At 50.4% G+C, this 23,722-nt stretch overlaps 1 protein-coding gene and 1 long non-coding RNA gene across 2 annotated transcripts in view; both read right to left on the reverse strand.

Moving 5' to 3' along the window:
• Window positions 1-2,463, reverse strand: part of LOC131477979 (uncharacterized) — a 28,556-nt gene extending 26,093 nt beyond the window's left edge. Inside the window, exon 1 of the long non-coding RNA XR_009244233.1 lies at window positions 2,305-2,463. This is a non-coding gene — a long non-coding RNA (uncharacterized LOC131477979). The remainder of the gene's footprint in view (window positions 1-2,304) is intronic.
• Window positions 1-23,722, reverse strand: part of LOC131483359 (zinc finger protein 585B-like) — a 759,159-nt gene that overhangs the window by 48,488 nt on the left and 686,949 nt on the right. The window lies entirely within an intron of this gene.

The raw sequence follows: 23,722 nt of genomic DNA on the forward strand, positions 1-23,722 counted from the left end.
GGAAGGCTATGGGGGTGGGCAGGCTAGAAATGAGTGTTGTAGGGCTGAGCCCTCCTGGCCCTGGGGGAGTTTCTAGGCAGGACAGAGGTGTGGGAGATGACACTGGAGGGTCTGAGGTAGCAGAGTGGGCATGTTGTGGGGCAGGGCCCTCAAGGCGTGCAGGCTGGGGCTGCAGGGTCACTGGCAGTAGAGGCCTACCCTGGAGTGGCTGGCACGCACACTGCCTGCTGAGAGAGAGGGATCACAGGCTGCCCTTCTTTTTCCTCTCCTCCCTGCAATTCAGTCTGGCCCTGAAATGGAGGACTACAGTGCTTCGGGAGCAGGAACACTGGCCAGGATGACTTGGCTATGAAGCAGATGGCAGGAAGAGAGGGGGCTCACATAAATAAATAAAAAATAAATGAATAAATAATAAATAATAATAAATAAAGAATAAAGAATAAATAAATAATGATAATAATAATAAAATAAGTTTAAAAAATAATAAATAAGTAATAAATAACTAAATAAAATGAAATTTTTAAAAAGACTCTTATCCCAGACATTGAGCACAAATGATACATTTAGTAAACAAATCAAATACACGCACATTTTTTTTTTACCCTTTCTGTGACCAGAATTGGAAAATTGCAAATATTCAAAGAAAAACCTTATGAAACTACTGACAAATACGCTCACAAATTGAGAAGTGCTCTAGGCCACCAAAATTTCACCTTCACAAAGATGCTTTCTTGGTACAAATTATCCTCTGACTAAACCAACTTGTGGCTGCAAAATGAAACTGCTGTGTATCCCAAGCTCATTATCCTAGGATTTACCTGGGCCTTTGCCAAGGTTTTACTCTCTAGGTAGCCAAGGCTGAGAGAACGCAGAGTGCACCAATCATTTCTTTAGATGATACTAATTTCTCACCAAGGAATGGAGATCTGGATGGGTAAAGAATATATTAATGCTCCGAGGGGCTACTTATATAAAACGGACCACTATAGACGCCCTCCAGTTTTAGGGCATCAGCTGCCACTCTGAATGGTAACCCCCAATCTACTGCTCTCTTGCAGGGGGAATGAGTGAGAAAGAGGATAAGATACTCATGTTTGTTTGTTACAAACTGTTTGAAACTCAGACACACAAAAAGAGTGTAGTGAGGACCACGTAACTGTTTGAATGAGGGATCAAAAGCTGAGGAGTTCCTAACAGCTTCATTTAGTATTTTCCTTATTTACTGGGCAGATTTTTTCTTCCACTCTCTCACTTCCCACATGACTGCAACAGCCACAAGACCAAAAATAAGTCAGATTTTGCACAATGCTACCCAAGCCACTGTCTGCTGCCTCCCAACCTGGCCAGTAGCTGCACCCTGCATTTGCACAGAACTGAAACACAGGCATTCTGAGGGAGACACAGGAGTCCCAATGTCATCTTAACCACTGTCACACACACCCACACAGGGCAGTGACACCTTCCTGTGCTGTGTCAGGTAGCCATTCACACTTTTCTCCAACACCTACTGTTCACAGCAAACAGTTCCTCTAAAGAGCTAATGATTATTTTGAGAGATAGGGAAAAAAAAAAGACAACTTACTGAATTGCAACTTGGAGGAAACTGACTCCTGTTGTGATTTTTCAGGACACAGAGCAGCACTTGGCATTGAGGCAAGAGTTCTGGACATTCACAGATTTATTCCCTGCCTTAATGCTCTCTGCTGAACCTGACTTGTTCCCTCTACAACTCATGGGGACATTTAATCCCAATTGTGAGAACTTCAGGAAATGGGTGACAACATACCAGAAGCCATCAGGATAAATCAGTAGTGCTGCCTTCACAGCTCCTTCAACAGGTTCTTCTAGAGAAGCCCCTTTGCGTGAGTCCCCGTGCACTCCCTTGGCTTGTCTACAAGGTCGCTGTGCCACCCCAGGCCTCTGCCAAGCACAACGCCAGCACCACATGCTGCCCCCCAACCTTGCAGCAAAACTAGGAGGAAAGCAAGGTTGTCTGTTCTAACTGTTGGAATCTGTGCTGCTCTGGTGTCAGCAACAAGCAAACTGCCCCAGACCCTTAGGAGGAGCTTCACTGAGGACTGAGCTGCGGGCTGGAGACATAGGAAAATAAGGGCAAAATAAAAAATAAATCCTGTACAACAGTAAGGTCGAACTGTCCCTGGCACTCCCCCCTCCTCACTGCACAATGGGTTCAACTGGGAGGCCTAGTGTTCAAGGTCAGTGCTGCAGAGTGAGGACCCCAAGGACCCCTCCTGGACCCCGCCAGCCCACCCGGTGCCTCAGGAGATGCTCTCACACACTCACCCTTCCCAGCTTCTCACGAGTCGGGGGTCCTGCAGAGGCTCCTGCGGGGAGGGAGCTCACAGGGCAGCACTGGCTCAGCCACCTGCGCCTCTCCACCAGCACAACCAGCAACGAGGTTATGGCGGCACCCTACAACAGCCTCTCGCCTGCTGCCACAGGGCTTCCTGGGCGCGCCTGATTGGACCGTTCCCACGACTACGCATGACGTCACAATGCGCAGCCAATCACTATCACAAAGCACAGAAAGGATGTCAGCTAGGATTCTGGAGGGAGGGGGAGTGAAGGGCGGGGCTTCACCTCAGCCTGGAAGGGGCCTCCTCTCTTGCAGCTTGAGTCTTCCAACAGCAGGGGCCGCTGTCGCCTCTCACATCAGTCCACCTCAGATACACCTCACTGAATATTCTATAGCTTTGGGACTTTTCTTCACATTGGCTTTTTTTACCCAGTAGTTCATTTTGAAAATGCAGATTTGTGCCCAGCGAGGTGCCCTGGGAGATAAAGTCCTTGCCTTGAACACAGCAGGAGCCTATGTGGGTTTCAGTTCTAATCCCGGCCCATCCTGCCTGCCCATCCTGCTCCCTGCTTGTGCCATGGGAAACCAAAGCCTTGGGGTCTGGAGGATTTTCCTGGATTCTGGCTTTGGATCGGCGCAGCTACAACCGTTGTGACCACTTGGGGAGTGAATCAATGGACAGAACATCTTCCTCTCTGTCTCTCCTCCACACTGTATATCTTACTTTGCAATCCAAATAAGTAAATTTTGAAAATATTTATATAACTGAAGAATATTTGAAAACATGATATACATTAATCTTTTCCGTCTCATTTCCCTGATTATTGTTCAGTTCCTGGTCTGTATTTCTTGTTTTCGTAGTGTTCCATATCTATTTTTTATTAGTACATAGTAACTTGATGGTATATTTTGATCTCCTGTCCAGAAATCTAGCTTGATTCTCTCGATTTTTCAACAAAAGGTCCATTAGTGTATATTGATAGTTTTGTGGCTTAAAGCATGACCATTCTGGGGCCTGGCGGCGTGGCCTAGCAGCTAAAGTCCTTGCCTCGAACGCCCCTGGAATCCCATATGTGTGCCCGTTCTAATCCCGGCAGCTCCACTTTCCATCCAGCTCCTTGCTTGTGGCCTGAGAAAGCAGTGGAGGATGGCCCAAAGCTTTGGGACCCTGCACCCGTGTGGGAGACCCGGGGGAGTGTCCTGGTTCCCAGCATCGGATCGTCGCAGCACCGGCCCCTTGCGGCCTACTTGCGGAGTGAATCCTTGGATGGAAGACCTTCCTCTCTGTCTCTCCTCCTCTCTATATATCTAACTTTGTAATGAAAAATAAATAAATCTTTAAAAAAAAAACATGACCATTCTGCTTTAATTTGCTTTCTGTCTTTAATTTTCTGATTACACATTCATAGCAATGTATAAGAGACAAAGTGAGAAGAGGGTTTGTCCTGCTTCAATCGAGCAAAAGGAAACCTGCAGTGACACATGTAATTCATATTTCCTATGTTATATTATGATATGTTATGTTATTTTATATTATGATATGTATAACTGTAACTTAGTTTACACAATTTCTGGCTTTTGGTTTATGTTTTAAAACATTTCTTTTGGGCCCGGCGGCATGGCCTAGCGGCTAAAGTCCTCGCCTTGAAAGACCCGGGATCCCATATGGGCGCCGGTTCTAATCCTGGCAGCTCCACTTCCCATCCAGCTCCCTGCTTGTGGCCTGGGATAGCAGTTGAGAACGGCCCAATGCATTGGGACCCTGCACCCGCGATGGAGACCCGGAAGAGGTTCCTGGATCCTGGTTCCCGGCATCGGATCGGCGCACACCAGCCCGTTGCAGCTCATTTAGGGATTGAATCATCGGACAGAAGATCTTCCTCTCTGTCTCTCCTCCTCTGTGCATATCTGGCTGTAATAAAATGAATAAATCTTTAAAAAAAATTTCTTTTAGGGATATTTTAAAAATGTTTGTTGGAAAGTCAGATATACAGAGAGGAGGAGAGACAGAGGAAGATCTTTCACCCACTGATTCACTCCCCAAGCAGCCACAAAGGCCGATGCTGCGCCAGTCTGAAACCAGGAGCCCAGAGACTCCTCCAGGTCTCCCATAGGGGTATAGGACACCAAGGCTTTTGGCTGAACTCAACTGCTCTCGCAGTCCACAAGCAGGGAACTGGATGGGAAGCAGGGCTGCTGGGATTAGAACTGGTGCCCAGATGCAATCCCAGCACATACAAGGCAAGGAATTAGGCCTATAGGCTATTACCTCGGACCCTATTTTAATGCATCTTACTCCTAAGTATTTCAGAAAATCCTCTCATAATCTTGTGAATGATTACAAGTTTTATGAAGGATGGTGATTATATCACAGAAATTGATTAATTGCAAGGCATTTCTTTCTTAATGACTTACTAGTTTTATTTGATATTTACTTATTTACGTATTTATTGGAAAGACAGATTTACATAGAGAAGGAGAGACAGGAAAAAATCTTGCATCCATCTGCTGGTTCCCTTCACAAGTGGCTACAACAGCCAGGACCTTGTAGATGTGATGTCAAAATCCTCATCCAGGTATTGCATGTGTGTGCAGGGTCCCAAGGCTTGGTACCATCCTCAACTGCTTTCCCAGGCCACAAGCAGGGAGCTGGATGGGAAGTGGAGCTGCTGGTATGAACATGTACCAATACAGGATCCCAGCACATATACAAGCCGAGGATTAGTCACTGAGCCATTGTTCCAGACCCCTACTCTTTGTTATTTTTGCTAATGGATTGCCACAATGGCTAGTTTTCACTAAATGTAACACAAACTTGAGACTATAAATGGACCCCGCCTACTGGGCTGGTTTATGTGACATGTTCTGTGTATCCTCCGGTTTTAGAAACTTATACAAGGATTACCTGCCTTCTCATGTCCCGAACCACAGCCCCCTCCTGAGGTTCTAGGGCTAGGCCTATACAGAGGTTGCTTCACGGGACCCAGCATGCACGCCATGCACTCTAGGCTCACATCATCCGAGCCACCTAGGCCAGTGCATCCTGCACAGCACCCTTAACTCCCAGGCTGCACAGCTCCTCCCACTCACTGTATGCTCCAGGGTTAGGCAGGTTCAGCTAGCATCACACACCCCGCACCCCAACTCTGGGCCTTTTCCTGGGCCCTATCAGAGACAGCATGCCATGCAACCCCAGTCCTCCCACTGTGCCAGCTGCTCACTCAGACCACATCCTGTAAGTCCCCACACTACCCACCATCCACTGTCTCTTCCAGGGCCATGCTAGCCTGATTGCCACTGAAAAACCAGGCTGAGAACATAACCCATCAGCTGCAACCCACCTGCCAGGCGCTCCGGGACCATGTGTGCTTGAACAGCAACTACACCCTGCCTGCTGCCCAATCCTGGGCCAAAAAGGCTTAGCTGGCACCCCCATATGTGCCCGGCACATACACTGTTGTGCTCCAGGGACAAGGGTCACAACAACAAGCCAAGGACCAAAAGCACCCACTGGCAGCTTTTTCCAGGGCCAGGCAGGAGCAGCCGGTGCACTCTACACCCACTGTGCTCCCACCATCTAATCTACTTCAGAGCCAAGTTGTCCTGCTCAGCGTCCCTGCTCCCACAGCACTGTAGTCGTCCACTTCAGGGCCGAATTGTGCTGGGGGAAGGCTGCACCTCTAACATGCTCCCTCTGTTTCCCCACTTGCCTATCCAGGGCCAGGCTTGGTGAGCCAGCGCCAGTGCACCTCTAGCCCAAGCGCACTGTCACACTGTCCACCATCTGTTGCCGAGAGCCAGTCAGGCTCAGACAGTGATCCTGCTCCCTCAGTGCTGGGTCCCTTCTACCGGCCACCCTGCCCTGTCGGCCACAGGCTGCATGCCTTCGGTCCCCCACCGCATAACACCCCACCGCATCAGATTACTTCTCCTTCCAGTGGTGTGTCCCACATCCATAGCCCTTCTGCAAGTTTTGTATTATTAATGTGTTTACTTTCCAGAGTTCCAGGAGAGGTGAGGCCTAGCAGTAATGGAATGTGGGCAGAGAAGGCAGGGAAATGCGAAGGTCTGCAGCCTTGTAAGTCTGTCCTGGCTGTTCGCTGTATGTCTCTTAGGATAACATATTACTGGGGAAGCTGGGACATAGGTCTTCAGATTAACAGACAGACTTCTGGGTATTGGCCATTTCTACCTCTCAGGCTTTCCACTCAAATATATTGCCACATGCACTTGGCATTTGTTAATTTCTAGTGGGCCCTATTATCACCAAACTTGGTTAATAAAGATTCCTTATCACCCTAGACTTGTCTGGCGTGATCTTGTTTGCATCCCACAACACCATCCTGGAGAAAAGCTGAAAGCTGAAGCGCAGTTCCTTTGACAGTGACCCAGAGATGAGGTTAGTGTGATCCACATCTCACTGTGTCTGATATGGCAACAGCTGTGAGGGATGATTAATACGCTGATTCTATCCCTGTGTTCCCTCCCCAGAGGAAGGGAACAGGAAGGAAATGGAAATAGAGGAAGACCCTGTTCTCACAGTTTAAAGGGGCCAGGAGATCCAGGCTGACTCCTCACACACTACTCCAGCACCTTCATGTCCACAACCATCCTCTGCTTGCTACAGGGTCAGGCAGGCTAAGATAGCATCTCCTTTCATTAAGCATGCCTGCCCACCATCCTGCTTGGCACTTAACGCTCACACCAGCTCAAGTAGTTTGCACTGTTTCCCCCAGCCTACCTGCTGGTAGCTATAGGGCCAGGCCAGGTGGAACAGCATCCACAAGCCTTTAACACGCAGGCCCTCCAGCCCTGCTCACTGCTTGAGGCATAAGACAGCTCTGTGGACCAACAAAGCACTCCCCCCCAGATGCATTCATGGCTGCTTCAGGTCTAGGCTGGCTCTGCCACAGACCCTGCCACCCCTGCCCTCCATCTTGATCCTCAGGTCTAGCCTCACTCTCCCTGGATCCACAGTGCCTCTAGAAGTCTCACCTTGGTTGCTGCAGCACACACAGGTCTTCTGGGCAGGAAAAACCTGTGCTTCCATGGCGCCTATCACACCTGGCTCAGGCTACTCCAGGTGGCTCTGCCTGCCACTCCAGGGACAGACAGGCTTGGCCAGAATAACATGCCATAAAACACACCCAACCCACCAACCAGCCTTGGCATGCCAGGTCAGATGAGCCCAGATGTCACTTCCCGAGCTCCCAGCCTGCTTATCAAACAATCCAGGGTTTGGAAGGCTCTGCCATCATCCTGTGAACCTCAACATGCCTGTAGCAAGCCTGTCCATCTGCCCCATGAGCAGCTCAAGGCCAGCCTGGCTCAGCCAGCAACCTGCACCCTCTGACAGCTGCTGACCCACCAGACTCCTCAGGACTGCCCACCCCTTGGCACTCTGTGCCTCTATCAGCCCTGATAACATGCCCACTCATCCAAGGCCAGGACAGGCTATTTGGGCCAGTGTACAAGCACTCCATCCTGCAGGCACCACACTCTTTCTGAAGTTCCAAGCCCACTTGTCCTGCGCCCACCATGCCTCTAGCACTCCCGCCAGTGCCTCTAGCGCCAACCCCCTACGAGTCTACTCCAGGAACAGGCCAACTCCCCCATTCCTCCGATCTCCCTCCTTACACCACCTGCTTCACGGCCATACAGGGCCTTCCAGCATCCTCACACACCCAGCACAACTGCCGTGCTTGTCCCCTGGCTGTTGCAGAACTGGACTAACTTGAATGGCAACCCTACACCTAGGCCCACCAGCCAGGCTCTCCAGGTACAGATGCGCTCAGCCAACCATGCCTGCACCACCACCACCCCAGCATTCAATGCCATCTGCTGCATCACCAGAGTCTCAAAACCCAGCACCCGCAACACAACTAGCCAGCCTGACCTTCCTCACAGCAGCTGCCCTAGGGCCAGGCACAGTCACTCAGCCACCCGGCACACCCAGCAGGCCATTGGCCCACCTGCTGCAGTCCCTGTGCCAGTCGCAAATCTAGCACTCCCACCATGCCCATTCCTACAAGCACAGGCTGGCTGCGCTGGCCACCCTGGGACTCTAGCATGCCCAGCCCATGGCAGTGGCTGCTATTACAGAGCCAAGGCAGTTTGGGCAGCGCCCCCTCTGCCCTCGACCCCCAGATGCCCACTCCAGGGCCAGGCCACATCACTAACACTGATAAATCCCCCATCCCACTGCACTCCACATTCCCAGCAAGCCTGCAAGCCACTCCAGGGCCAGGCTGACTTAGCTGAATCTCAGCTTCCTGCTCTAGGCCAAGACCTATTGTGTGGGTGCTCACAATCCCTGAGCACCCACGACATTCACCCCAAGACTGGGAAAATGGCTATGTACCCTCACGTGTAGGCTGCCCACCGCTCTGCTTGGTACTCCAGGACCAGGCAGACTTGTCCAGTGACACAGTGTCTGTTTCAGGCCACTGGCCAGACTGCCACCCCAGAGCCAGCTCTGTTCACCCTGCACCCACCATGCATCTCCCACTTCCACCATAACTGCTACTCCAGGTCCAGGTACGGGACTAACTCTGGGATCAGGGGCTGGAGTCTCCCAGGGCCCATGTTGCTTCCCTCCATCCCCTACCCATCTCATGTTCCCCACCAACCAGCTGTCTGGCTATGGTCTTACAGAGATGGGTACATCATCTATTTTATTGCTTGTGTCTCCAGGGACAGGCACTGTGGCACACCACACACAGCTGCTGGCTGCTTGTGGCACCCACTTCCCATATGAGCACTGCTTCAAGTCCTGGATGGTCCACATCGGATGCAGCTCTGATGTGCCTGAGAAAGCAGTGGGGAATGGCCAAGAGCTTGGGCCCTGCACCCATGGGGAAGGCCCTGAAGAAGCTCCTGAATCTTGGTGCTGAATCAGCCCTGTTTCAGCCATTGCAGCTGTTTGGTATGGGGAGTGAACTAGCACATGGAAGACCCCTTTCTTTATCCCTCCCTTTATTTTTCCAAATACAAAAAAAATTGAAAAATTCAGGGCCCAGCATGGAGGCCTAGCAGCTGAAGTCCTCACCTTGAACATATGAGTGCTGGTTCTAATCCTGGCAGCAGTGGGGCCAGCCCAAAGCCTTGGAATTCTGCAGCCATGTGGGAGACCCAGAAGAATCAATAGCTCCTGGCTTCAGGTCGGCTCAGCTCCAGCCATTGCAGTTGCTTCGGGAATGAATAATCGGATGGAAGATCTTCCCCTCTGTCTCTCCTCCTCTCTGCCTTTCTGACTTTGCAATAAAAATAAATAAATCTTTTTAAAAAGTCAAGTTTTAAACAAAGACATCTTTTTAAAATATGGAAATTCATGCAGTTTTTCAGAAAATCCATTTGCATAAATTTCCAAACACTGCGTCATATGCATGCACTTAAAATGCAAAATGAACTCATCATTATCTTCTTCATAATCATTTTTGAAGTATCGATGTATATTATTTTGTTGACCAGGAGCTTAGGAAAGTAGATATATTGCAAGGGCCAAAGACTTAGCGATTACTTCTGCTATTTAAGAACTTACCCAACTGGCCTCTAGCATGTGGCCTGCTGCCACCTAGAAAAACAGGCTTTTGAAATCCCAGTATTCTTTCTGCATTTCCTGTTTTATTTATTTTTTTTTTTTGCTTGTTTCAGGTTAACTGTATCATGCCCATATTTCTCCACAGAAACAGAGTGAAAGACTCTAGAATTAAAAGAGTTCATTCCCCCATTCCACATACAGAAATGGCATCTCCTCTGCATACCATGCACTAAGGGTTAGCAAATGCACAAAAAATGAACACCTTGGGTATAGCCAGGTTTTATCTAGCCACCCTGTATCTGAATTTCTGAATGTTGGGCACTCACTAGTATTTCATAAACATGCAAGTGTTGGAAGACTAATTTAGTAAAATTCTCACTGCCAAGCCGGGCACAGCAGCATAGGGGTTCAAGTACTTGTCCTGCATGCACCGAATTCCATATGGGTCATGGTTCATGTCCCGGCTGCCCCACTTCCCACCTAGCTCCACACCTGTAGCCTGGGAAAACAGTTGAAAATGACCCAGGGCCTTGGGAACCTGAACTTGTGTGGGGGATGCGAAAAAGGCTCCTGGGTCTGGGTCACTTCAACTTTGGCCTTTGCAGCCACTTGGAGAATCAACTAGCAGATGGAAGACTGTTGCCTTTCTCTTTCTTCCTTTCTGTAAATCTGACTTTGCTAAATATATTTTTTTTTAAATCTTAAAAAAATTCTTAGTACCAAGAACTTGCCCTTTTTTGAAAAATACAAATCTTTAAATACACCTTGAAATGAATTTGCACAAAATCAAAAAACAAGAAATGTTATCATTTACTATCAGGGTGTGTAACCCAAAAAGTCAATAGGACTGTGTCAGTTTCTTCATTTGAACAGTACACACACACACGCGTACGTGTGCTCACGCACACTCTCCTACTATGTTCTCATTGTACTTAAGTGATGCATTCAAAGGAACTCTGGGAAAATCTATCACCATGCTGTTAACATTTCCTGCAGCTAAACTCTGAACAAATATCTTTATACATTATTCATCCTGTAATATTTCATTTCAGTAAGAATAGACAGTGGCTGGCACTATGACATAATGTGTAAGGCACCATCTGCAGCACCAGCGTTCTATGGCATGCTCCACTCATGATCCAGCTCCCTGCTAAGGTACTTGGGAAAGCAGCACATCATGGCCCAAGGACTTGGGTCCCTGCACCCATGCAGGGGACCTGGAAGAAGCTATGTGCTCCTGGCTTAGGACCATCCCGGCTCTAGCCATTGTGTTGATTTAAATGGGAAGTGAACCATTAGATGGAAGACTCTCTCCCTCATTTAGTCTCCCTATGTAACTCTTGATTTAAAAGTAGAAGAAATGATTTTTTGAAAATCAAATGTTATGGAGAGCTCTGCCTTCCACACATTCCACCCTAGCCTGTAATAAACAAACTCAATGCAAATAATTTGGGCCCAGCACAGTGGGTCAGTGATCAAATCCTCACCTTGCATGAGCTGGGATCCCATAGGAGTGCAAGTTTGTTTCCTGGCTGCTCCACTTCCCTGCCAGATTCCTACTCGTAGCCTGGGAAAGTATAGAGGAGGAACCAAAGCCTTGGCACACTGCACCAACAGGGGAGCAGAAGAAAAGGCTCCTGGCTTTACTTTTTCATTGAGGTCACTTGGAGAGGGAACCAGGGGACAGAAAATCTTTTTCTCAGATATAGAGAGAGGAGGAGACAGAGAATAAGGTCTTCTGTCTGCTGGTTCACTCCACAATTGACCACAATGCCTGGAGCAGATCTAACCTGAAGAGCCAATTTTTAGTGGCAAATGAGATACACGGAGAGGAGGAGAGACAGAGAGAGAGAGAAAAGAAAGAATCTTCCATCCACTAGTTCACTCCTCCAGCAGCTGCAATGGCCGAAGCTGAGCTGATCCAAAGTCAGCAGCCTGAAACTCTTTCCTGGCCTCCACATGGGTTCAAGATTGCAAGGCTTTGTGCCATCCTTGACTGCTTCCCACGGCCATAAGCAGGGATCTGGATGTGAAATCCAGCAGCCAAAACATAAACCTGCACCCATATGGAATCCTGGTACATTCAAGTACTGTAGCCACTAAGCTACCATGCTGGGTACTAAACAGTAATCTTGAAGAAAAATAAAAATGATTTTAGGAAGCACACAAGGAAATGGTCAGCTACCATGCCTTTCAAATCAATCAATCTGCCATGCCTTCAGTGGAGGATCCCTTGTTCCTTCTACTGTGGCCCCCAGGAGGGCACGGCTGCGTGACAACATGGCCTGAGACAGGCAGAAAGGAGTGTGCAGCTGGCCCTGGGTCAAACCCTGTGCTGGGTCACAGCAGGCTGTGGGATGAAGTCAAGCAGGAAATGCACCAGGAGTCCATCTTGCAAGCACCACCAGAGTAAGGGTGATGAGTCACCACATCCAGCCACGCAGAGAGACAGCAAAGACAGGGGACATGGAACAAAACCAAAGGACACTACACACAGGGAAGCTCGACCCACTTTTTAAGATTATAGCACTTATGTTCAGGAACTGGGGTAAAATTGAAGGGGAGGAGAGGGAGGGGAAACAGCAGGACCCCTGCGATATTCTAGTCCCTGACTCGGTGGGGGGAAGGGGGTAGATGGAAGCAGGCTCTACTCCTGGAAGAACCCAGTCCCCAACATAGCCCTGGAGAGCAGGTATGGTAGGGATGTGGGAGATGCATGGTGCGTGAAGGACAAAACGGACCTGGCTCTGGAGCTGCAGGCAGGTGAGCAGCCTGATGCAGACACCATGTCACTGGCCAAGGCTTCCTGGTCCTGGAGCAGCAGGCAAGGTGGCTAGAGGACTACAGGTGCAGGGACCTTGGCTGTGCCCCCAATCCTGGGGCAGATATAGTTGGTGCTGGGGGCTGGTGGAGCACCCACGCAACTGGTCTGGCCCTAGAGCAGAGGACTGGGCACCAGCTAAGCCCACCTGGCCCTGGAGTGGCTTACAGGTAGGCTGGGAACTTGGGGTGGGGTGGGATGGGGGATTTATTGGTGTTAGTGAGCTGGCCTGGCCCTGAAGTGTAAGGCTGGCAATCGAGAGCAGAGGAGGCACCACCCAAATCAGCCTGGTTCTGGAACAGCAGCTGCAGTGGTGGACCAGGAAGGCTAGAGTCCCACAGTCAACAGTGCAGCTAGCCTGTCCTCGTAGCAATGGTGGAGTTGGCATGTTAGATGTGCGGCTGGCACAGAGAAAATTGACAGGTTGGCTAGAGGCCAAACTCGCCTGTCCCTGGGGCAGCGAGAAGGGAGGAAGGAATGAATGACTAGATTTGTAGGGGTGCCAGGGTTTGGGCCCTGGAGGAACATAGGATGGTGTTGAGTGCTGGGGGAACTTGGCTGGCTGAGTACAACTGGCCCTGGAGTGAATGTTAGGCAAACGGGGCCCGGGGATGCCATCCAAGCTGGCCTGGTTCCACAACAATGAGTAGGACAGCAGCGCTGTTGTGTTGGGTGTGTGGAGATTCTGGAAGAGCTACCATGCATGATTCAGGAGCAGGTGGTAGAGCTCAGACAGGACAGGGGTGCAGGGGAACTGGCCAGGCCCTGGAAGGGCCTCATGTGGGCTTGCTAGATTCACTGGCAGGAGTGCTAGAGGAACAGTATACACAGGGCAAGCAGGGCTCACCATGGAGCTGCAGGCAGAGCATGGTGCCTGCAGGATGGGGGGTGCTTGCACACTCGCTAAGCTGACCCGTCCTGGCACTGGAGCAGTGGGCATGGTGGCAGGGCTGGCAGCCAGAAGCACAGGGTGCAAAGAAAGCAGTAGCACACTGTTCCTGGTTAGAAAGTGGCTGGTTGATCAATAACTGTAAGGAGAGGGTTGCTGGCTGAGCCAGCCTGGCCCTCGAGTTGTGGACGGGGTGGGCAGGACAGGCCACGCCTTCCAAACCCTGGAGGGTTTGATAAGCAGGCTGGGGTATGGAAGTTCCACCTGGGATCATCTGACCTCGCATTGGCAAGGCTGGGTGGTGCAGTGGGTGTATTGTTGTACATGTTGCTCTGGCCAAGCTGCTCCATCAGGGGAGCAACAGGCAGAGCACCTGGAGAAGCCTGAGGGACACGTGACAGGTGGGCTAGAAGCATAGGCTTTGCCAAGTCTGAAAGCTGTGTTTGCTGCAGCAGCCAAGGCGGGAATATAAGAGGTGCTGAGGGTCCAGGGAGAGTGAGCCTATTCCTGAGGAGCAAGATGGAGGACAGGGGTGGCAAGGTTCCTGGCAGAGCCAGTCTAGAGCTGACACCCTCCTGCAGTGTTACAGCTCACCCAAAATGCACCCATTGTAAACATGGCAACCTCCTGTGGCTGTCCAATGCTCCTGTTTCCTAAGGCTATATAACTCACTCTTTCCACAAAAATCTATCTAACTTTCACACTGATGTCACTCTCTGAAAGACAAAGAGCTGACCCATGCTGGTTGGTCTGTTTACCTGCCTCCTTCATAAACTTTGCTGTTTAGCAAACAGGCTGGAACCACAGGGTCGCGGGCAGAAGGGGCCCAGCCCTGGGCTGCACTTCTTGAAAAGAGGCTCAGGCTGCAGACATCCACCTTTCCCTGGTTTCTCTGCCCACATTCCATTACTGCTAGGCCTCACCTCTCCTGGAACTCTTGAAAGTACAAATTAGAAATACAAGGCATGCTGGAATTAGCATCTTCACTGTCCCACCCACACTGTGAACATAGGGTAAGGAATACAGACATGCAGGGGACATGCACAGGGGCTTCCTGTCCTCAAAGACTGTCTGCAGGAATCGAGAGAACAAGCAGGTACTGGAGAGACAAAGAGTCAGAGTGCCAGAGCGATGGCAGCATGAGACCAAGAGAGCAAGCCCTCCCTATCAGGGGCCATTGTGGGGGCTTGTGAAGGGCATGGTTACACAACAATGCAATACCTCCCCCACTAGGTTCCAGGTGGTGATAGGAGAGTGTCAAAGGTGGGCAGAAGGGTGGGCCTATGTGCTGGGGTGGGGTTTGGCTTCCAAGCTGGTGACCATGAACGAGCTACCTACTCTACAACACTGGGAGAAGGAAGCCACATGTCTCACCTCTTTTCTATGCGAGTTAGCAGACATTACTGGAAATTGAGAACAAGTTTCTTTCTCTCTGCCCTTGGGGTGACTCATGTCAACCCCTCCCTGAGATGGTGCTGAATGGACAATTTCCATCATTAACTCAGGTTTTTCCTCCCTTGGCGCCCCTCCTGTTGCTAGGGCAGGCCACCTTCCTTCTGCTTCTTAAATAAGCCCTGCTTTGCAAACTGGAGCTGTCTACATGAACATTTTTCATGAGACAGGAATAGGTTGTTGCAGTGTTTCGTGTTGATTTCCCTACCACACTAGTCTACTTTGCCCTGCAGCAGCGGGAAGGCTATGGGGTGGGTAGGCTAGAAATGAGTGTGGTGGGGCCAAAACCTTCTGGCCCTGGAGGAGCTTCCAGGTAGGCAAGGGGTGTGGGAGATGACATTGGAGGGTCAGGTAAGACAGCAGAGTGGGTGTGTTGTTTGACTTGGGACTCAAGGTATGCAGGCTGGGATGCCGGGCTTTCCGGCAAAAGGGGCTCAGCCCTGGAGTGGCTGGCAAGCACACTGCCTACTGAGTGAGTGGGATCACTGGCTGTGCCTGACTGGCTCTCGAGCTGCGGACAGTGGATGGTGTGGCAGTGCTCCTGGGCTAGAGGAGTGCTGGTGCTAGCTATCTGAGCCTGGCCGTGGATGGGCAAGTGGGGCAACTGAGTACATATGTTGGAAGAAGGCCCTTCTTTCTGCTCTCCTCCCATGCAATTCCATGAAATGGAGGACTACAGTGCCATAGGAGCAGGGACACCTGCCAGGATGACTTGGCTATGAAGCAGATGGCAGGAAGAGAGGCGGCTCACAGTGCACTCACTTCTCCAGCTTGTCCCTGGAATAGCAGCCAGTGGGCTCCTTGGGCTCTGGGCTTACTGTCATGACCTATTGGCTCTGGAATGCAGTGTGTGTACTAGGGCCGAAGGGGACACTGACCAAGCAGCATGTGCGGCTGTGCAGCCTGTGAGCTAGGGCTGAGGGGTGCACTCGCCTAGGCGGCTTGGGCAACATGTTCCTGGAGCAGAAGGAGTGTATGCTCAGGACTGTGAAGTGCTGTCTGAACAGGACTGGCCCTAGATCAGCAGAAGAGGGCAATGGTAAGGTTGGGTTAAAGGTGTGTGGAGCACCAGTTGAGCCCACCTGACCCTGCAGTGGCTTGCAGGCAAGCTAGGAATGGGGAGCTATGTTAAGGGGAGCAGGGTTGTAAGCAGAGTGGACATATGTCAGGCTGGGGGCACAGGGGATCCCAGCTAAATGTGCAACAGTGGCCTATGAGCTATCTGGCAGGGCAAGCCAACCTTGCCCTGTAGTGGAAGGTGGGCAAGCAGCCTGTTGGGGGTGCCAAGTGACTGGCAGAGTCCACCTGGTTCTACCGCAGCAAGTGGAACAGCTGGGCAGGTGTGCTGAGGTCTTGGGCATAGTGGGCATGGCTCTGGAGCACTTCGAGGCCTAGAGGTATAGGGGTCATCAGACTGGCCCTTTTGGCTCTGAAGTAGGTAGCAAGTGGGCAAAGGGAGCGGGGACACCATCCAAGCTGGTCATGCCCTGGAGTGGCCATCCTGGGGCATGTTAGAGGTGCAAGATAGGAGGCAAGCACTGGCTGATTCTATCTGCTCTTGAGATACCTGTAGCAAGGAGGGTCAGGTGGGCTAGAGGTAAGGTGTCTCTTGCCAAGCAAGCCTGTCCCTGCAACAGGGAACAAGGCAGGAGTGCTAGGGGAAGTGTAGGTGCTGGGTGGGGGTGGTCTGGCATTGGAATGCACGCGGAGTGTGGTACATGAAGGCTGGGGTCCATATACTCTGGCCCAGGAGGCCTGGCTCCATCCAGGGCAGAGGTCATTGTGTTGGGTGGGCTGCAGGGGAGGCAGAGATCAGCCCAGGCTACCAAGCATGGCAGTGGCTGGTGGGCAAGAGGCTGTCTGAAGAAATAGGAGGCTGAATTGGCCTGGCCATAAAGCTGTGGACTGGGTGGGTGTGCTACAGCCTCACTGGGGATGTAGGCAGGGGATGGGCGCAGTCTAACAGCCTGGGCCTGGATCCAGCTCCAGTAGGTTGGCAGGGTGTACTTGCCGAGGGGCAGGTTGCTGTTTCAAAGATGGTCTAGCCCTAGAGAGCCTGCAGAGTGACAGGGTAGGCTGAGAAGCAGCACAGGGGACACCGATAGAGCTCTCTTGGAGCAGGCAAGGGAGGTTGTGTGCAAGAAAGGTGCTGGCTGAGATCATCTGGCCCTGGGGCAGTGGGCTTATGGGAGGGGGCATAGTAGAGACTCACTGTGGGCCAGCATAGCCTAGCTGAACTTGGATTGGCAGGCATGTGGTTTAGGGATGTTGGTGATGTTGGCAGGACCTCATGAGCCTGGAATGGCAGGCGGGGCGGGCTGGCTACAGATGCACCTTGCAGTGGCTCAGCCATGAAGTGAGCAAACTAGAAATCAAAGCACCAGGACAGGACAGAGAATGAGCTCTGGGAAGCAGCCTGCTTACCCTTCCCAGGGAGACCCCACTTACCTGATCTTCCACGGTCCCAGGCTTGGGGAATCACTCTCACTGGGGACACAGTACCCAAGGGGGGTTCACTGCAGTGATGGAGGGAATCCTAAGCAGCCAGAAATGTAATAGTGAGTATCTGGGAACACTTCACAGCCTGCAGTGTCTCCTCCAGCATCTTAGCTCCCCAATGCAACCACACATTCAAGATCAAGTAAACGCTGTGGCCTCTGTGATTTTCTTTTAACATCAGATGTGTTATATTTGCCTAATACCAATTTACTGCCAACAACTAATCACAACACGATTCCATTATTTCATCATCTGCAGTTAGTAGAGGCTTCAGGGTTAAGCTTGAACTTCACACACAGGTGCAGGTTAATGTTAGTGGACAGCAGTCTTAGCTGTTTCAGGTCTTTTGCTCCTTTAAGAAGCTATTTAGAGGAGCTAGGAGGATCCGGGCGGAGGCCTGAGCGTCTCAAACCTCGGGCAGCCATGCTGCCCGGGGTGCTCGGGTGCTCCACCACAAGTCCAGCCTAGCACAGCCAGGCTTACCACCACCTGCGCAGGTACTTGGGGTGAGCGGCTAGCGGGCGGTTTCCAGATTGCCGGAATCCTGGTTTGATGGCCCTCTTTTGGTGTTGGGGGGGTTGTCCCAGGGCTCTGAGAAGCTGATCTGGGCCTTCTCAGTGCGCCATGTGGCTGGAGTGGGGGAGAAGCTCCCCCACGATTTCCAGATTGCCGGAATCCTGGTTTGATGGCCCTCTTTTAGGAGTGGGAGGGTTGTCCCAGGGCTCTGAGAAGCTGATCTGGGCCTCCTCAGCGTGCCATGTGGCTGGAGTGGGGGAGGAGCTAGGAGGATCCGGGCGGAGGCCAGAGCGTCTCAAACCTCGGGCAGCCATGCTGCCCGGGGTGCTCGGGTGCTCCACCACGAGTCCAGCCTAGCACAGCCAGGCTTACCACCACATGCGCAGGTACATGGGGTGAGCGGCTCGCGAGCAGCCAGGGCGCCATTTTTCGCCAGGCTATGCCTGCTGGCCGCCCGGCCAGGAAATTTTGGATTTTATCCCTTTGATATGCTACAGGAGTCACTCCATGCTGAACCCACTGTTCTCTGAGAATGTGTATTAGTCCTTAAGATTCTCAATGGCAGTAAATCTTCCTCTGAAGAACCTGTAGTCACTTTCTAGTGCAGATTACCAACACCAGTCCTTTCAAAAGCAAAATTCTGGGCTTGTCCAGCAGGATACCCCATTACCTGATAGGAGGAGGAATCAGCAGAGGGGTCACAGAATGCAAGACTATGACATTGTCTGGTATATGAGAACCATACTCGGGGCTAGAATGTGTCAGGTATGTGTGGACCAATCCCTGTGCCAACTCTGACCCCACTGGATGGTTTAGAAGAACCGGTGGAGTCTATGCAGGAGGCATGACAGTCTATGGGGTGCGTTGGACTGACCCAGAGCAACCTCTGGCATACTTAATTCTGGCTGGGAACAGGCCTGGTTGGGGAGATTGAGGGAGGCCTTGGCTGGGTGGATCTTACCACTAAGGGGCACAGGAACTGGAAGGGGGCTGAGTTCTGGTCGGGTCATGTAATCCCTTGGCACAAATATCGATTCGGACTTGACGCACCATGCCGGATTAGACCGCAGCACAGTTTGGTGCTCCGGAGGACCAGGATAGATGTTGGACGGACTTGGCTAGGTTTCAACCCCAACTGAGCCATGTATGAGATATACGTGGGTATGGACGAGCCGTGGCTGGGCTGAAACTCTCAACAGCAGGAACCAGAATGGATCGAAGAGCAGTGCTGGCCGAAGGACCTGCTAGTATGCGTGAAGCCTGACACCAGGAAGGGGTCTGATGGAGGAATCTGAACAGTTCTTCTGACAGGACACTGACCCTACAAATAACCGAAGGAAAAATGGAGGTAAACAACCCAGAAGAGGCTTTGGAAAGTGACCCACTGGCATGCACTTGGCTCGGGTTGGGGTAGACCAGGCTGAGTCAGTTCACGTCATCCTCTGGCAAGCCCAAGCGCTGGAACTGTGTAGGGGCCTGGCCAAGCTTGGTTGCGATAAAGAAAAAAAAAAAAAGTACAAAACACCAAGGCGAAATGGCCTGTGCCAGTAGGGAATGCAGCACCCGACCAGCACTCCTCCCGCTGGTTTAGGTGAGGGACGAGTGTGTGATGGGCAGAGCTGGGGAGAACTGCAATACTTATTGGTTCCAATGGAGGTCGGGGCTCAGAATAGATCCAACCCAGGGGTTACAACCACCAGCTGATCGGAGTGAACCAAAAAAAGATGGAAGATGGAGTAGATCAATCAACCACCTCAGCTATATGCTTGCAGCGAAAAACCTGGACAAGGGGAAACTCTAAGATAGACTGTCAATCAGTGGACTCTGCACCAGCCTCATCATACTTGGACTGTTGCTGATGATATGTTGGAGCTTCTAATTGATCGAGGTAACGCTCTGCTGGCTCTGCCTTCAAACCTGAGAGGGCCTCCCTAAGAGGCCGTTCATCTTGACTGGACAGTGGGATGCTGGACTCTGTATGGTGTGAGCCTGTAATTAGGGAATCCCAACGGAACCTGAGCTGTGGTTATGCATCATGGTGAAGGAATTCACCATGAGGGAAGGGTTTGGGGTGAAGGGGGGGAAATCCCAGTACCTATGAAATTGTGTCATGTAATTCAATGTAATTAACGAATAAAAAATAATAATAATAAAAAAAATAAATTAAAAAAAAAAGAAGCTATCTAGGGGGTCTATGTCAGTATCTCTGCAGCTAAAATCCTCCTCTTGCATGGGCCAGGATCCCAAGTAGGTGCCGGTTTGAACCCCGATGATGCTGTTTCCCATTCAACTCCCTGCTTGTGGCCTGGGAAAGCAGTGGACAGCTAAAACCTTTGGGACTCTGCACCCATGCGGGAGGCCGAGAAGAGGCTCTGGGTTCCTGGTATTGGATTGGCGCAGCTCAGGCCTTTGCAGTCACTTGGGGACTGAATCAATGAACAGAAGATCTTCCTCTGTCTCGCGTCCTCTTTGTGTATCTGCTTTCCAAGCAAAAATAAAATGGAATTTTAGAAAAGACTCTTATCCCAGACATTGAGCACAATTGATACTAGCTTTTTTTAAACCAGTCAAATACACTCACAATTTTTTGCCCTTTCTACCACCAGAATTGGAAAATTGCAAATATTTGTAGGAATTGCATGACAACAGTCACAAATACACTCACAATTTGATAAGGTGCTCTAGGCCACCAAAATTTTACCTTCACAAAGATGCTTTCTTGGTACAAGATATCCTCTGACTAAACCAACTTGTGGCTGCAAAACGAAACTGCTGTGTATCCCAAGCTCACTACCCTAGGATTTACCTGGGCCTTTGCCAAGGTTTTACTCCCTAGGTAGCCAAGGCTGAGAGAACCCAAAGTACATCAATCATTTCTCTAGATGACATTAATATGTCACCAAGGAATGGAGCTCTGGATGGGTAAAGAGAATATTAATGCTCCAAGGGGTTAGTTATATGCAATAGATGGAACACCATAGATACCCTCCAGTTTTAGGGCATCAACTGCCACTCTGAATGGTAACCCCCAATCTACTGCTCTCTTTCAGGGGGAATGAGTGAGTTAGAGGATAAGATACTCATGTTTGTTTGTTACAAGGTGTTTTGAAACTGAGGAAAACAGAAAGAATATGTTGAGGAACCTGTTAATGTTTGAATGGAGGGTCAAAGTTGAGGAGTTCCTAACAGCTAATGTAGATTTTTCTTACTCACTGGCAGGCAGGCTTTCTCATCTAATCTTTCATTTCCCACATTCCTACAACAGCCACAAGACCCAAAATAAGTCAGGTTTTTCACACTGCTACCCAAGCCACTGTCTGCTGCCTCCCAGCCTGGCCAGTAGCTGCACACTGCATTTGCACAGAACTGAAACCCAGGCATTCTGATGGAGACACAGGAGTCCCAATGTCATCTTAACCACTGTCACACACACCCACACAGGGCAGTGAGGCCTTCCTGTGCTGTGTCAGGTGGGCAATTACTGCTTTTCTCCCATGCCTACTATTCACAACAAACAGTTCCTCTAAAGAGCTATTGCTTATTTTGTGAGATAGGGAAATAATAAGACAAGTTATGGAATTGTATCTTGGAGGAAATAGTGACTCCTGCTGTGAATTTTCAGGGCAGAGAGCAGCACTTGGCATTGAGACAAGAGTTCTGGACATTCACAGATTTATTCCCTGCTTTAATGCTCTCTGCTGAACCTGACTTATTCCCTCTACAACTCATGGGACATTTAATCCCAATTGTGAGAACTTCAGGAAATGGGTGACAACATACCAGAAGCCATCAGGATAAATCAGTAGTGCTGCCTTAACAGCTCCTTCCTCAGGTTCTTCTAGAGAAGCCCCTTTTTGTGAGTCCCCGTGCACTCCCTTGGCTTGTCTACAAGGTCGCTGTGCCACCCCAGGCCTCTGCCAAGCACAGCGCCAGCACCACATGCTGCCCCTCAACCTTGCAGCAAAATCGCAGGGAAACAAGGCTGTTTGTTCTAACTGCTGGAGTCTGTGCTGCTCTGGTGTCAGCAACAAGAAAACTGCCCCAGACCCTTAGGAGGAGCTTCACTGAGGACTGAGCTGCGGGCTGGAGACGCTGTTTCCCAAATCAAGAAAATCGGGCCAATTAAAAAAGAAGTTGCAATGAGGTAGAAAAATAAAATAAAATAAAATACAATAAAATAGAAAATAAAAAATGGAAATCATGCCCAACATGAAGGTCGAACTGTCCCAGGCACTCTCCCCTCCTCACTGCACAATGGGTTCAACTGGGAGGCCTAGTGTTCAAGGTCAGTGCTGCAGAGTGAGGACCCCAAGGGCCCCCTCCTGGCCCCCACCCGCCCGCCCCGGGGCCTCAGGAGATGCTCTCACACACTCACCCTTCCCAGCTTCTCACGAGTCGGGGGTCCTGCAGAGGCTCCTGCGGGGAGGGAGCTCACAGGGCAGCACTGGCTCAGCCACCTGCGCCTCTCCACCAACACAACCAGCAACGTGGCTATGGCGGCGCCCACAACAGCCTCCTGCCTGCTGCCACAGGGCTTCCTGGGCGCGCGTGATTGGACCCCTCCCACGACTACGCATGGCGTCACAACACGTAGCCAATCATAATCACAAAGGGCACTCAGGTAGGATTCTGGAGGGAGGGTGAGTGAGGGGCGGGGCTTCACCTCAGGCTGGAAGGGGCCTCCTCTCTTGCAGATTCAGCCTTCCAACAGCAGGGGCCGCTGTCGCCTCTCACATCAGTCCACCTCCTGGCCTCTCCTTCCCTCTCTGCTTCAGGATCCTGTTCAAGTCTGAAAACACACAGAAATGTAGGACAAGAGTCTGCAGATACACCTCACCGAATGTTCAATGCTTTCTGGAACTTTTCTTCTTTGTATTGCCAAGGTTTTTTTCCATTAGTTCATTTCACTTTTTAAAATACAGATTACACATTCACAATAATGTGTAAGACACAAACCGAGAAGAGGGCTTATCCAGATTCAATCTAGCAAAAGAAAACTTGCAGTGATAGATGTAATTCATATTATATCTATATTTCCTATTTTATGCATATGTATGTGTTTCTGTTACTCGGTTTCCAGAATTTGTGACTTTTGGTTTCTGTTTTAAAACATCTTTCTATGGGATATTTAATTTTTTTTTTTTTGTAGAAATGTCAGAGATAGAGAGAGGAGGAGAGACGGCGAAGAAGGTCTTACATCCACTAATTCACTCCCCAAGCAGCTGGAACAGACAAATGCAAACACTCTAGCATCCCATTGTCTACACTTGTCCAACAGTTTCATTGGGAATCCATCTGTCATCTGGATGCAGGAATAAATGTTGCATTATATCCCCACATCTGGAAATGGTAGACCCCAGTACCTCATCACTATACATTTCCATAATTGAGAAACCATGAAACAAAGTCAGCAACTGGTATGAGGTAGAACAATAGCCTCAACAACAACAACAAAATACAGCTCCATGAAAAAACACGCCACTGAGTAACCAGCACATTGGTGACAAGACGGAGATACAAAAGTCTCTTGAAAAAAATGATGCACCACATATCCCATGAGCCAGCAATGAATTGACAAAAGGACAGAATATTTTGGCCGGGATCCCATGTGAGCACCAGTTCTAATCCCAGCAGCTCCACTTCCCATCCAGCTCCCTGCTTGTGGCCTGGGAAAACAGTGAAGGATGG

The sequence above is a fragment of the Ochotona princeps genome, chromosome 25, assembly GCF_030435755.1.
Source record: "Ochotona princeps isolate mOchPri1 chromosome 25, mOchPri1.hap1, whole genome shotgun sequence".
Taxonomy (NCBI): domain Eukaryota; kingdom Metazoa; phylum Chordata; class Mammalia; order Lagomorpha; family Ochotonidae; genus Ochotona; species Ochotona princeps.